This window comes from Lonchura striata, chromosome 2 (genome assembly GCF_046129695.1).
Source record: "Lonchura striata isolate bLonStr1 chromosome 2, bLonStr1.mat, whole genome shotgun sequence".
In the NCBI taxonomy this organism is placed as follows: Eukaryota; Metazoa; Chordata; class Aves; order Passeriformes; family Estrildidae; genus Lonchura; species Lonchura striata.
Genome location: NC_134604.1, coordinates 76,100,930 through 76,114,460, shown reverse-complemented (window position 1 = coordinate 76,114,460; position 13,531 = coordinate 76,100,930). Strand labels below are relative to the sequence as shown.

The 13,531-nt window shown below is 36.6% G+C and overlaps 1 protein-coding gene across 1 annotated transcript in view; it reads right to left on the bottom strand.

Annotated features, from left to right (window-relative positions):
- Nucleotides 1–13,531, bottom strand: part of GPC6 (glypican 6) — a 726,722-nt gene that overhangs the window by 165,763 nt on the left and 547,428 nt on the right. The gene's annotated exons all lie outside the window — the stretch shown is intronic.

The window sequence follows — 13,531 nt, the reverse complement described above, 5'->3', positions numbered from 1 at the left end:
TGGAGGCCCTGGGAGAGATGCTCTGGGGCAGCAGAGGGAACACAGTACCTGAGCCCAAGCAGCAAAACACAAGCAAGGTTTCTTACTTCATCCAGGCTTTTTACCACTCACCCTGTCATGCGAAAACCAGATCTGAATGCCCACTGATCTATGAGTGGTCAGCTATGTAAAGGAAGAGGGACAGACATATAAAATCATGCACACTGGATTTCAATGTGCTTTGCCCACGTGTCATGTGTCAGTCGGGCTCTGCACGCTCCTAAAGGTGCAGTCATAATGGTGGTTCCTGTCTCTTTTCATTTCAGCCTCCAGTTTAAATAAGTCAACTCCATCTTTGAGTGAAAAGCAGAATACCCCACCCAATTAAGAAATCACTTCCCGAGAGAACAAGCAATCTGAAAGGTGAGAAACAAAAAGCAGCACAAACAGTGCAAACAAACACTTTTGTAGAAGTTCCTAGTGCTGCTCATTGCTTCACATAGTTTCCTGCTGTTTCCATCTGGGCTTTATTAAAGTTGACTAATTTCATATGACAGTCACAAGAATAATTTCCAATAATTATATTTCATTTCTATTTCATTTCTATTTCATCCTTTTTATTTTATAAAGGCACATTATGCATTTATACTTGATACCATTTTAATTAATAATTTTTCTATTTAATCTCCAGCTCTGTTGAAATTATTAATGGTAAAACAATTATGAATTAAAAGCCTGTGTGAAAGTAAGGAAATTTGAAGTTTTACTCTGATTTTGGTTTTCTTAAGCCTGGAATTAGCATTATTTTATTAAATATTTATGTGGAGAATACATGGATAAGGAAAAGAGAAAAGCAGAATAAGCTAAGTGAGTGTGATTTAATGTTATATGACAGGAAAGAAAAACAAAAAAACCCTGCCAGAACAAATGGGAACTACAAACCCAAATGTTAGTCCCATATTACCATCAAAGCCAAACCGCAGAGGCAAATAGTTTTTGTGCTTCCATTGCTTTGCATCTTGCAAAAACATGCAGTACAAAAACCCACTCTTCTACTTAGGCCTTAATCCAAAAATGATACTGTATCTAGTTGAAATTAATGGTCCATTTAAATTGGAGGGAGGAGGAATCTCAAACCTGAAGCACTATCCATAATGAGAGGCATCTCAGGCAGCTCAGACATTTAGCACACTGGCTGATGAGGAGTGTTTTTCCATGTGTCTTTTCCTGTATTCTCTGTACAGATAGTGGTATCGTGGGAGACAGATACCTGAAAATCAGATATAATGATATGCCCTGCACTGAAGTTATTTGTGTAACTTAAATTTCATATAGTTGAGTGAAAAACTCTGAGACTTCTAACCTGTGTTAGCAGTTAGGTTAGGTGAGCTTTGGTGAGACTCACAGTTAAGTTTAAAAATTATGGGTGTTATGGTCCTTTAGTACACTTTTCCATGAATGGGAAGAATCATTATTTAAAAACTGCAGGAGTAAGGCAATCTTTATGATGAAAATTAATACAAAATTAATTAGAAAGGAAATTATCTCAAATGTGCTACTTTCCTGACTGAATACCAAGTTTATATCAATCCTTCTAGGCACAGACATAAGAAGCTCTGGAAAAAGAAAAAAAAAATAGATGAGGCATAATAGAGTGTTAAAATTGGAGCATTGCTTTCATACCCATGAGATTGCTTTTTCTTTAAAGTATTCCAATTATCCTGACAGTAAAAGAAAGAACAACTACATTAGTATCATATTATTTCCATAACAGCTATCTTCAGTCACTTCTGATCTGACAAATTTCTACATATATTGTGCCTAATAAGCTTTTTTTATTTTTTTGCAACCCCCTTGATGAAGTTTAAATCACACCACAATTGTTTCACTGGAGGCTTGCTATATGCATCATTCTACACCGCCTGTTGCTAAGACATAGCATGTGGTGAGGCTCCACTGTGGCAACAACTACCAGCCCATGATGCATTGAAATCCTAAGCTCCTCAAAGCTAAAGATCATTGTGTCCTAAATAGGAATTCTATAATCTGAACAAACAGAAATCCCCTGCTCCTTCTGGTAGTGGTGCAGTATCAGCAATCAGCTGCTGAGCCCCAGACTGTATCCCAGAAGATGAGAAGAACAGCTGCTTTGGCACATTCATGGCCACTGGCAGTATATCATTCTGTTTTTAATTTAGGCAGCATATTGTTCTTAATTCCCCTCCAAGAGACAAAGGAATCTACAAAAATCATCAAGAAAGTTCAGTCATCTTCATGAGTGTTTGTGAGAAGGTTTTTTTTCACCTCATCAAACCTTACCAGACATTTTCTGCAAGAAGTCTTCCCAAAGTTGCTGATTGTTCCCCTAGAATGCTGATTTTATTCAGTCATTGGCATTGTACATGTCACACTGTAAGAAGTCCTGGGTATATCTTCCAAAACAGCAGATTCCCAAAAGAATGACAGAATCTATATGGAGTGACTACGTCAAAAGACTCTATTATTAATGAGGTAAAACTGATGTTGTGTAAAAATCAATACCCATTATTAAGGAGATCTGCCTGGGTTTCAGTGGTTATAAATTCACTTTTTTCAGCAAATGTAAATACAAGAGGTATAAATATGCTAAGCAGTTCAAGATTCTTTGATGAAAACTAAAATTAATTTGTGTGCTATATCATTCAGTCTTGAATGCAATCTTATGAGCCGTAGCAATCTTGACCAGAGTTTAAAGGTATCCAGTCACTGAAATGTTCATTAAGCATTATCTCAAGAGGCAGTTCTGTTTGCTAGAATGATCTTTTTTAATTAGTGAATTACAGAACCGCATAAAAACCTTCAGCTGTGGTTGCCTTCTGCTTACACAACATCTTTCTGCTGCCTAAGAACTAAATTGCTCTGTAATTGTATCCTCCACTGCAAATAAGTAAAAATGTACTTCAGGAAAGCCATAGATGTTCTTAAGAGGGTCAAAATAAAAATGAAGAGCCAAACACCTTACAGATTAATATAACCAAGTTTTGTTTTCCATCTTTCAGAATCTCTTAATGGTAGCTTTTTGTTGAGAGAATGATGGTTGTTGATACCATGTGAGTTGTATAAAATCAAAGTGGCCTTCACCAAACAAAATATCCCCCCCATGAAGCTGATGCAAAAAACCCCAGACTGTGGGTAAACAGTAATTCTGGCTAGGAATTGAGCATTTCTGCCTGATCAAGCACTGAACATAGACCTGTCCTAGTACTAGTAACATATTCCAGATTTTTGGGATGTCTTGTCTGTGGTAGACTCCTCTTTTGCCCTGATTAATCATTGCTCAGTGTCGGAAGGACTGAATGATTGATTCTTGTATTCATGTTGTCAGATGAGGGAAAGAAGCTGGGGATATTTTACTAATAATTATCTAGTCATCCACTTATTTCTGCCCATTTAATAAATGGTTCAAAACTGTAAAAAAAAAAAAAAAAAAAAAAAAAAAAAAGTAGCTTCCAGAATATAACTTCTGTCTGTTGGCCATGGAAGAGACTGATCTAATCCTGCATATATAGGAAAATTCTGGTTTTAGCAAGAGATTGTAACTAGATATGATATCTAATGATTGTGAAAGGATGCATGAGATTTATAGGGTGAGGTTAGCAGTACCAGTTAAATAAGTGTAAATAGCCATTCTGTCAGTCAGTGAGTGTGCAGCAAACAAGGGACCACAATATTTCTGGAGTAGTCTTAAGATTAAGCAACTCCTGACATAGAGTTAGCCTGCAGATAAGTAAGAGGTGCCTAGCTCAGTAGGTTATCTGAATGCAAAACCCCCCTGTGATCTTGCCTGCAGTACTGACTGTACAAGGGTCAAGCAAAGCTGTGACAACATCAATACACAGATGCCTGTTGCATCAGAAAAACACATACAAGAACAAACCAACCAACCAACCCCACAACTCAGACAACCATTTTTTCCATCATTATGGATATACACATGCCTTAACTGAGAGGAGAGTGAAGGAAAATCATTCACACTAATTTTCTGCATTACTTCAAAATAAATGCACAGTGACTACAAAAAAAAAAAATCATCACACCACACTACAAAACAGTAAATCTCGTGAAATCAAGTAAGAAGCTGATAAAAAAGTACACGATCCATAAAACTTTTTGAGAAAATAGATGAGGGAAGAGGGAAGCAGAGCTCTAGCAGTGTAAAGGAGGAAGCTGAAGAAGCTGAGGACCTCACACAAGTTTTATCATCTCAGTTTTTATTTCCTGGGACTGAATGACAACTTAGAGTGAGAAGTAAGCCAAATAATTCCCCACAAGGACAGCAGTGTAAAGGCAATACCACCTTGAGCAAATGGTACTTTTTTTTTTCAGCTTTGAACATTCCTCTGCCAAAGATATTTTTTAAAGGAATTGTGCTTTGGACTTAGAAATTCAGTGACTCCTCAAAGAATCTGGCAGCACTGGGATTAGGAGAAAAAGATCTCAGTTCACCTCATCTTGTCAATACCTGGAGAAGAAACATGCTCTTCCCTCTTCTGATCATCATTTTTTCTTTCATATTTTAATGAGTAATGACTACATGAAATTTTGAGTCTGAAATGTAAACGATGTTCTAATAAAAACCATGTCACAGGTCAATAGCTTCATGGACATGGGGGAAAATAATGAATTGCTTGACTTCCAATATTTGGTTTAAACTAAAGGAGGGCATTTTTGAGGTCAGTTAAAATGATGCTGCATCTTCACCTCATGCATTTTTGAATTAGTAGTTACATAGCCTTTAGCACAAGTATTTTGAGACCAGCTTTTTTTCCCCCCATCTCAGATATTGTACTGTTATGAAGGGTTATGTAAAGAAACTTTTTTTGGTCTTCTCATCTGTCAGCAGCTGATGAAGACCCTTTAGAACAAAACACAGCTTAACAGTGCAAGTTCCTATCTACTACTACCCTTTCCTCTCATTTTCGGCCTTCAGAAATAATGAAGAAGAATGGGAAAATCAGTACATTTTCAGAATTAAAGGTTAGATGTGAAGTATTTTGTATACACATGGCCTTAAGAGAGTTAGTGTGTTTACTGTTGCAACAGTCATTGTAATATTGTCCTCATTTGTCCCAAGCCCAGTTATGATATTGTACAGGATTTCTTTTAAAGCTCTTTGGATGCTGGGAAAACTGCAATAACTTCAGCAAATGATAAATCAGAGGAAAAGATTGCACTAGTGAACTGGACTTCAAAAAACATAATCTTCCTCTTCTTTGTAGATCCTGTTCTGCAAATATCCATATAGTATCTCTCTAGCATTGACATTTCCTCAAATAATCTAAGTTTCACTATAGACATTATACATAATTGGAAATTATACTCCTGGGATAAAACTGGAATTTTCTTCACTACAGAGGACAGTCCTTTTAAGAGAATAAAGATGATTAAAACAGAGTAGAAGCAATAGCCTTGGTCCCTACCAATGTAGTAGTATATCCAATAAATTCTATTGAAACTTAACTCAGATGAAATAAAAAAGGTAAATACTACTTTAGGTCAGATATTTTAATGGAACACTGTAATGTTTAAACTTTAAAGGATCGATTATTTTGCTTTTTATAGTAACAGGAATTACATTTGTTTTTATTACAGAAAATAAAAAAACCTAAGGGACAAAGACATTGCTTCCAACAGCTAGTGTCCTGTGTCTGGAAAGAATCAGCATCCCATTAAGGCAATTATGGTTCTCATTTGGGATCCTGATAGGGTCCTAATTGTCTATCATTAAGATATATACAGCACATCTTTTTAATAAGATCTCTTGATTTGATGAAGCCCTTATTAATACCATCAAAGGTCCCAGAAGAACACCTCCCTTTTTTTGTGATTGTTCTATTCAAGATTACTCTGGTGTCATTGACATTGCTCTTGATATAATTAGGCTTGTATGCAGAGTCCTCTTTGGTTTGCAACACAGCTTAGCAGTAGTATGCATATACCAATGTGATGAAGCTCCATTTACAGGACCAGCTTGTAGCATGAAAAGAATACAGTTATTTTTTTTAATATTTCATTTTTTAATTAAAAAATAGTGCAGATTCTGATTAATTAATGATTATCTAATGAGGAGAAAATTTGTATATATATAAATATAGTGTATATATATATATACATATATATATATGTGTGTATATATATATATATACATATATATATATGTGTATATATATATATATATGTATATATATATATATATAATATATAGTGTTTTTAATAGCACAAGCATGCCACACTAAAAAAGTTTATCCTAAAAAACCTTTTTCCAACAGCCATATCCTTCTCTTCCTCCTGTTCTTCTGTTACATTATGATAACACTGCACTGATACTTTGTATTGAGAAGAATAAAATACACTATAAAATGCTCATTCATCAGGCTGGAATTTGGATTAAGAACAAGTGCATACCTCCTTTGCTGTCTGGTGTGAGACACAGATTCTGTACAGTGATTACGCACTATATCCCAGATAAAATCCTATTAGTCTGAGTTGAAAATGATTGCTTGATTTGGAGAGGAGGGCAGGAAAACGGAAAAGCTTGAATGGATAAACATATGCCATTTACAGATGTAAAAAGAGAATGACCCCTCTGACCAGTGCCACAGCTGTGATGCGCAGAAGTGGCAAGCTGTCTGAAAGCTGTCAGAGGGACCTGACAGAGGCCATGAATATTGGTCTTTGCAGAAAATCAGGCTACTGATAAAGGTACTGAATGCATGCTTTGGTAGCTTAGGAAGCACCAAAATTTGCCCAGCCTTTCCATCCATATGAATTTACCACCTCTAGAATTCCTATAATTTAATTTCACATGTCCAGCAAATCCTAAAAAGACAATTAAAAATTGCTTGCAGAATATTGTTGAAAATCTTGCAATTTCTTTGTATATTTTACCAAGTCTGGGACCATTCTAAATACCTCTTTACCTCTTTGTATTTGTTTTGTGATTCAAACTGTTATGTAAGCTTAAAATACCATTGAAAACAGAGAGAACATGTTAGAATTTATAGTACCTCCAAGCTGTTTGATGGGCAAAATCTCTCTGGGAAAACACTTGAGAAAAAAAGTGTCCATTTTAGGATAATTGCCATGGTCCAACAAGTTTTTATAGTAACAGTGATTTAAAAATGAATTAAAAGTTACAATGTATTCAATGCAATTTTAGACACCATTAGTCCAGACAGTTTGTGGAGTTATGCATGAAAAGTGTTATTTTCTTATTGCTTATCATTCAGAGGTCCTTTTGCACGCACTGAAAATTTTCTATATCCTTTCCTTCCTTTTTTTTTTTTTTTTTTTTTTTTGACTTACAAAGAAGTTTTCAGCAGACATGTGTCCAATATTTCATCGAAATAGTTAACACGAGGCACTTTTCTAATTCTCTTTGACATGTGCAGGGCATTTGTTCTGTCCACTGCATAGCTTCAAAAATATTGAGGCTCATTCAAAAGCGAGTAGGTAATTCAGAATGCAGAAAGACAACCTGCCCATCTGACATCAGTGAACCTGGGAGAGCTGTGCAAGTGTCACAGCCAACACAGTTAACTCCCACTGTTGTAGCTAAGCAAATGCACTTCCTGGGCTGAGTGTTAATATCCTATTCCCATCAAGAGATCTTCTGGAAGACCAAGGGCAGACCTCATAGGTGTCTACATCATCCTCACAAGGGGAGCAGAGGGGCACGCACTGATTTCTCCTCTGTGGTGACCAGTGACAGGACTGAGGGAATGGCCTGGAGTTGTGTCAGGGGAGGTTTAGGTCAGATATTACAAAAAGGTTTTTCATCTAGAAGGTGGTTGGGCACTGGAACAGGCTCCCCAGGAAAGTGGTCACAGCAACAATCGTGTTCAAAAAGCATTTGGACACTTTCAGGCACGTTGTGTGATTCTAAAGGCTGACTGTGCTGGGCCAGGAGTTGGACTTTGTTGATGCTTGTGGGTCCCTTCCAGCTCAGGATGTTCTACATGTCAGTGGCTCTATGATGCCCTGATTCACAGCAAATGGATGTGTGGGAAGCTTGCTTTGATTGCAAGGACAAGGACATGTGTCAGCTACCACAGCACTGGTGAAAGCACTATGAAGGATGGATTTAGATGACTTCACTAACCCTGAAGCAAGAAAATTTTGCTAAATTTCCTGAGTTCCCAGAGAACAAATGCCTTAACTTGCTTTCTCAGTTCCCTAAGGCCTTCTCAAATGAAGTAAAATCCATTCAAATGCTTCATCTGGCAATCTGTTAAGGTAGCTTATTGTATATGAACTAGTTCAACTTTTGTACAATTCGGCACTGTTTGTCCTCTTGAATTCTTTATTATTGCTGAGAATATTGCCACAATTTAGAAGAAAAAATGAAAAAGAGGCAAGTGATCACAACTAGTAATAGAAGCAATCTTTGCGACGGAATTTTGTCTTCAGTAATTCATCTGCAAAATCTTGTACTATCTCAGGCTTGGAGTACTCAGTTACTTTAAAAACCCTCAAGTGCTTTGTGCTTTCCTGGTGCTGTGCTTTGTCTGAGCATTTGCTCTTTTGCTGTTCTGCTTCTGTGTTCTCCTTTCATTTCCACTAGCCATACCAGAACAGTATCACAGATATGAAAAATTTGCATTTTTACGTGAGGGTTCCAGTATACCCTTTTTTCCTCAATTAATGCAAAATTGTAAAATAATTTAAACAGTGCCTGTTCTAAGAAAAAAAGCCACCTCCAGTTTTTTGCTGTCTCATTCCTTTAAATTATTGTATGATTTTCCAAATTTCTTAAAGATATGTGTTCTGCAAGTAATGCATGGACATGAAATTATATACAATCAGAGCATATGCAATATAATATTTATATTGCTGCATTCTTCAATTCTTTTCTATTGTTGAGGCTGCAGATGGGACTGCAGGTACACCGTTTTGAGTGTTTAAGAAAATTAGTAATATAGTCTGCTACTAATTAGTCTCAGAAAAAGAGCTTTTCAAAGGGAAAAAGAAAAGCAATGTAGGAGTTAAAGTGCCCAAGTGCCATCAGGAAATAAAAATAAATATATTTCTAAATGTTCTGGGTCTAGCTGGGATGGAGTTACCTTTGTTAGTTTTTATGATGCTGCATTCCAGGTTCAGGACTAAAAAGTGCTGATCACAAACCACAGTTTTGGCCATGGCCAAACAGTGCCTGCACAGTGTGAGGCTTTCTCCATTGCTCAGTCTGCCCCTCAGTGAGGAGGCCAGGGGTGGGTAGGAGGCCAGGAGGCAACACAGCCAGGGCAGCTGATCTGAACTGGCCAACGGGATATCCCATTCCATATTAATTGTGCTTGGCAACAGAACTGAGTGTGCTTGTCTGCCACAGCGGCCACTGCTTGGAGACTGGATGGCACCAGGCTCCCCGTGGGAAGTGGTGACTGATTGTCATTGCAACAGTTGTAGTGGATTTTTTTCTTATTTCCTTAACTTGTCTTAAATTTGACCCCAAAATTTTCTCCCTTTTTCTCTTCTGATTCTCTCTCCTGTCTCACTGTTGGAAAGGGAATGAGCTGTAACCTGGATGCTTAGCTGCTGGCTTGGATCAAATGACAACATAAATTAATATTAAACTAGGGATCCTATAAGTGAAAATCACCCTTCTAAATGGAATCACAAAATTTCTTAAGGCATATCTCTTTTGGTTTTTTTTCAAATGTAAAATAAATACAGTTAAAACTCCTTCATCTTGAGAATATTAAATAAGATTATAAGTTTGGGTTCAGTTTGACAAACCATTTACAACTTGGAATACTAGATCTCTGAAGTCACTTTTTAAAAATTAAAATGAGCATTTCTACATTAAATACAAGCCCTACTGGGAAGAATTCATTAAGTGCTAACTGTATGACTTTGAAAAGATTTAATTTACAGGTGAAAGGATAAATATGTATTAGAACTAAGGAAAGGGGATCAGAGATGGAAAGAGAAGTGTTGCCAAAGCTACACTGTGTTGCAATTATAGTAACCTAAGAGCTCTGTTCCCTTTAGTCCAATTCTTGGTGCTTGTGTTAGTTTATTCTTACTGGAAAAATAAGTAATACAGTTTCCAATGTTATGAGTTGACCTCATGTTACTAGGAACTGCATAAACATTGCAGTACTTTTTAAAATTCTGGCCTCTGCTTTTAAAAAAGATTCTCTATTTCAGTAGGAGGCCCTGAGCAAGTATTAGTTTACAGTAGTAAAGCACCAAATGTAACCAGAGCTTTGATTTTGATTTCAACATTTTTCAAAATACAGTTTTGTTGTTGCCAGTACTCCTGCTTCTCCCAGTGATACAAAAACATTTATGACTACTGGCACTTCAAAATAATGTGCATGGTCACAGCTACAAGTTTGTTTAAAGAAAGCAGCGCTTGGCATACCAGCTCCTTTTTAAAGTTAAGAAACATGGTTTGCTTTCAGAGAACCTAGAAGTGTCAGGGCTCCCTCCCTCAATAGTAAAACTTTGTTTCCACTTGGAAGTGGATTAATGCATTTTAAGAAACACCCAGTTTAATCTGTAATGTCATTGTGCAGATGTTTGCAACTGAATAAAACATTCTTTAGAATCACGTTGATTAAGATGCAGGTCTATCACAATGGTTGCATTTAAGCAACTAAATATTAGAAACCTTTTTCAAGTATGTCACTTGGAAAACCGTGAGTGTTTTACAGACAGAGCAAGGATAGGGGGAATTTTCCACCAAAAAGCTTTTCTTTCTTCAGAGAGTGAGTCCAAGAACTTCTCTTGGACAGTGCTCCTAGTTTCTGTGACTACGACAGGTAATGTTTCCCAGAGATTGTGGGAGAGTGGTTCCAAAATCCAGTGGTCCTTTCCAGAATTGTGTTTGAAGGTAATTTTGCACATTTTACAGAAAAGAAAGGTGCACATGGAGACTGCTGTAGAACATCTGTAAGCAAAGTGAGGAAAGGGGAAAAAGTGAGAGAGAGAAAGGGACCATTCTGGATAGGATAGCAAATGGAGCACTAGCAGTGATACAAAGGAGGTATGCACGTGGGCAGCACTGGAAAGCAGGGTTTAAAACTTTCTAAAGGAATGAAGACAAGTGTGTTGGAGAGGCTCTGTTTAAAGTGAAGAGCAGACTTATCTAACAAAATATTTCCTTAGTTTTAAACATAAAGGCCAGCTTTGTGACCTTGCTAGAAAGATATTAATTTACTGCTCTGGTCAGAGAAAACAGCCTGGTGTAAGTTTTGCTTATACCATAATTTAATTTTATGTTTCCTTCCTTATTCAGGAGGTAGTATCAAGCATCTGCAGTATATAAGACATTTTTGTAGCTGTCACACAAATGGCTGAAAAGGATAAATGAAAGTGCACTGTTGGCCTAAGTGGGATGCTACCATGCTTGAAAAAAAAAGTTGTTCTCCCAGCATGTAAATACATGTATTGATTCTAAAATCTCTCTGCAACACTCTAAAGGCATGGTTCTACCTTAATTTTCTGCTTTTGTAAGAATATGTTATAAAGTATCAAAGCTGCAAAGGCAAAAACTTGAAAAGCAGGAAATTTTATAATTCAAGTAACACAAAAAACTTTAAATCTATTGCTGCCTTCTGTGCACACGTGGTATGACAATTTTTAATGCCATACTCACACTTTTTTTTTCCCAAAGCAGGCCTGTTTCATCTAATGTGCACAATGGATATTGCTCAAGATGCTCCCTCAGGAATTGGTTTAATATTTTTTGTGAAATTATAAGTCATCCTTTGCAAGCTTTTCATCTCATCACTCAAGAACCTAGAAGACTCTGACCAATCATTTCATCTCCAATGTGACATTATGTATTTCACAGCTGGAGGAACAGAGAAAAAGTCTTTGTGGGCAACATATGGGCTCAGCAGTAAATGAAGGGTTATAATTTAGGACCACCTGACTGGCAGGCATGTGTTCTGACATGATACATTTCTTTCAAATGTGATGAACAGAAGGATGTTCAGATCAGACTGTAAGCTTGCATCCTGTCTCTGACCTTGAGGAGCCAACAGGACAGTCTATGAGGACAGGCAGAGCTTGTAGTGATATAAATACATAGTCTTTGTAAATACTGTAATATTTTCTGGGGAATATTTCAGTCTTGAGTGATGTCTGATTCTGAGACTTCCTAATACAGAAGTGATGGGATTTTTTTTGCTTAATGGCCATCAGTTTTCTTCTATTAATTGATCCTGGTGTTTTTGATAACATACAATATCTCACGTCCTAGTAAAGTGAGTTGAATTTGTGTATGCTCTTTATTTCTGTTGTGGATATATCAAAGTAAAGTACCTGGGATCTGAGAACACAATGCGGAAACCTGAAAAAAAAGCTGGTTTACAGAATTTCTGGACAGGATGTTGGGGAAATTGCCACCTGCAGATAAATGAAAATTTTGAGTGAACTTCCAGAGCTGAATGGAAAAAAAGACCTTGGTGAAACTGAGATAAAAATCTATATTCACCATAAAATCATGGGTGTTGAATATTTTTTTAAATCAGAAACCTGATTCACAATTCTGGCACCTTGCACAGGGAAAAGACAGAAATAGTTACTGAGATAGAAAGAAACACTTAAAAGGGGATCAACCTAGGGGATCTACCCTTAATTTTTTATTTGCTGTTACTGCTTTCTGCCATTTAGTGCCTCTTTATCTAGGACCCTGAGGTCAGTTTGAGTCTGGATGCTAGATATTAATATTCATTCAGCATCACACAATGATTTTTGTTGGGATTAATTGCCTGGACACAACTTTACTGAATGCAAATTCCTGCTGTTACATGAACACACAGCTACTGCATTTGTACTTGGCTGGTTAAATACTATCAGAACAGATATAATGCACCAAAATCTGTGAATTGGTGCAATTATTGCAACATTAACATACTTAGCATACCTATTAAAAATGCTTCTTTCCTTTAAATTACTTACTAAGATTTATATTGGACCTTTTTTAGCTGGTAAAGCAAACAAAGCAAGGCTGCTACATGTGGTAAGCACAACTACAAGCTGTCCCTGGTCATATTGGCTCCCACACTCTGAACAACATGGAAAGGATTCATTTGTGATGAAATATTTCAGGAAAAATCAGATTGTATGAATAATTTACATTCTGATGCTTGATACTTCTCATTTTGCAACTTTCTAAATATCCTTTATGTTTTTTATGTCCAGTTGCATCTTTTTCAAATAAGAAGGAAAAAGTGTGAATACAAACTCCTTTTGTTCAACCACAACAGCATTCCATATAGCGTGCTCATTAAAAAGCACCTGGACTATAAACTATGACCATGCCACTACTGTATTTTCAGTATTGCATACAATGACCTCCTCATCTTATTTCCTTTTGTGGGGAACTGCAATGTACAACAAAGTGTTTTTACTTTTGTGCAATGTTTACTTTGCTGAAAAAATAAGCAATGTAATAAGGAGTAATGTACCAAGTACTTAAAATGGTTCCTGCCAAGTTTTCAAACAAATGTGGTAATCCATGCTAATCTGACTCAGTGCTTTGAAAACTATTGCATGCCAT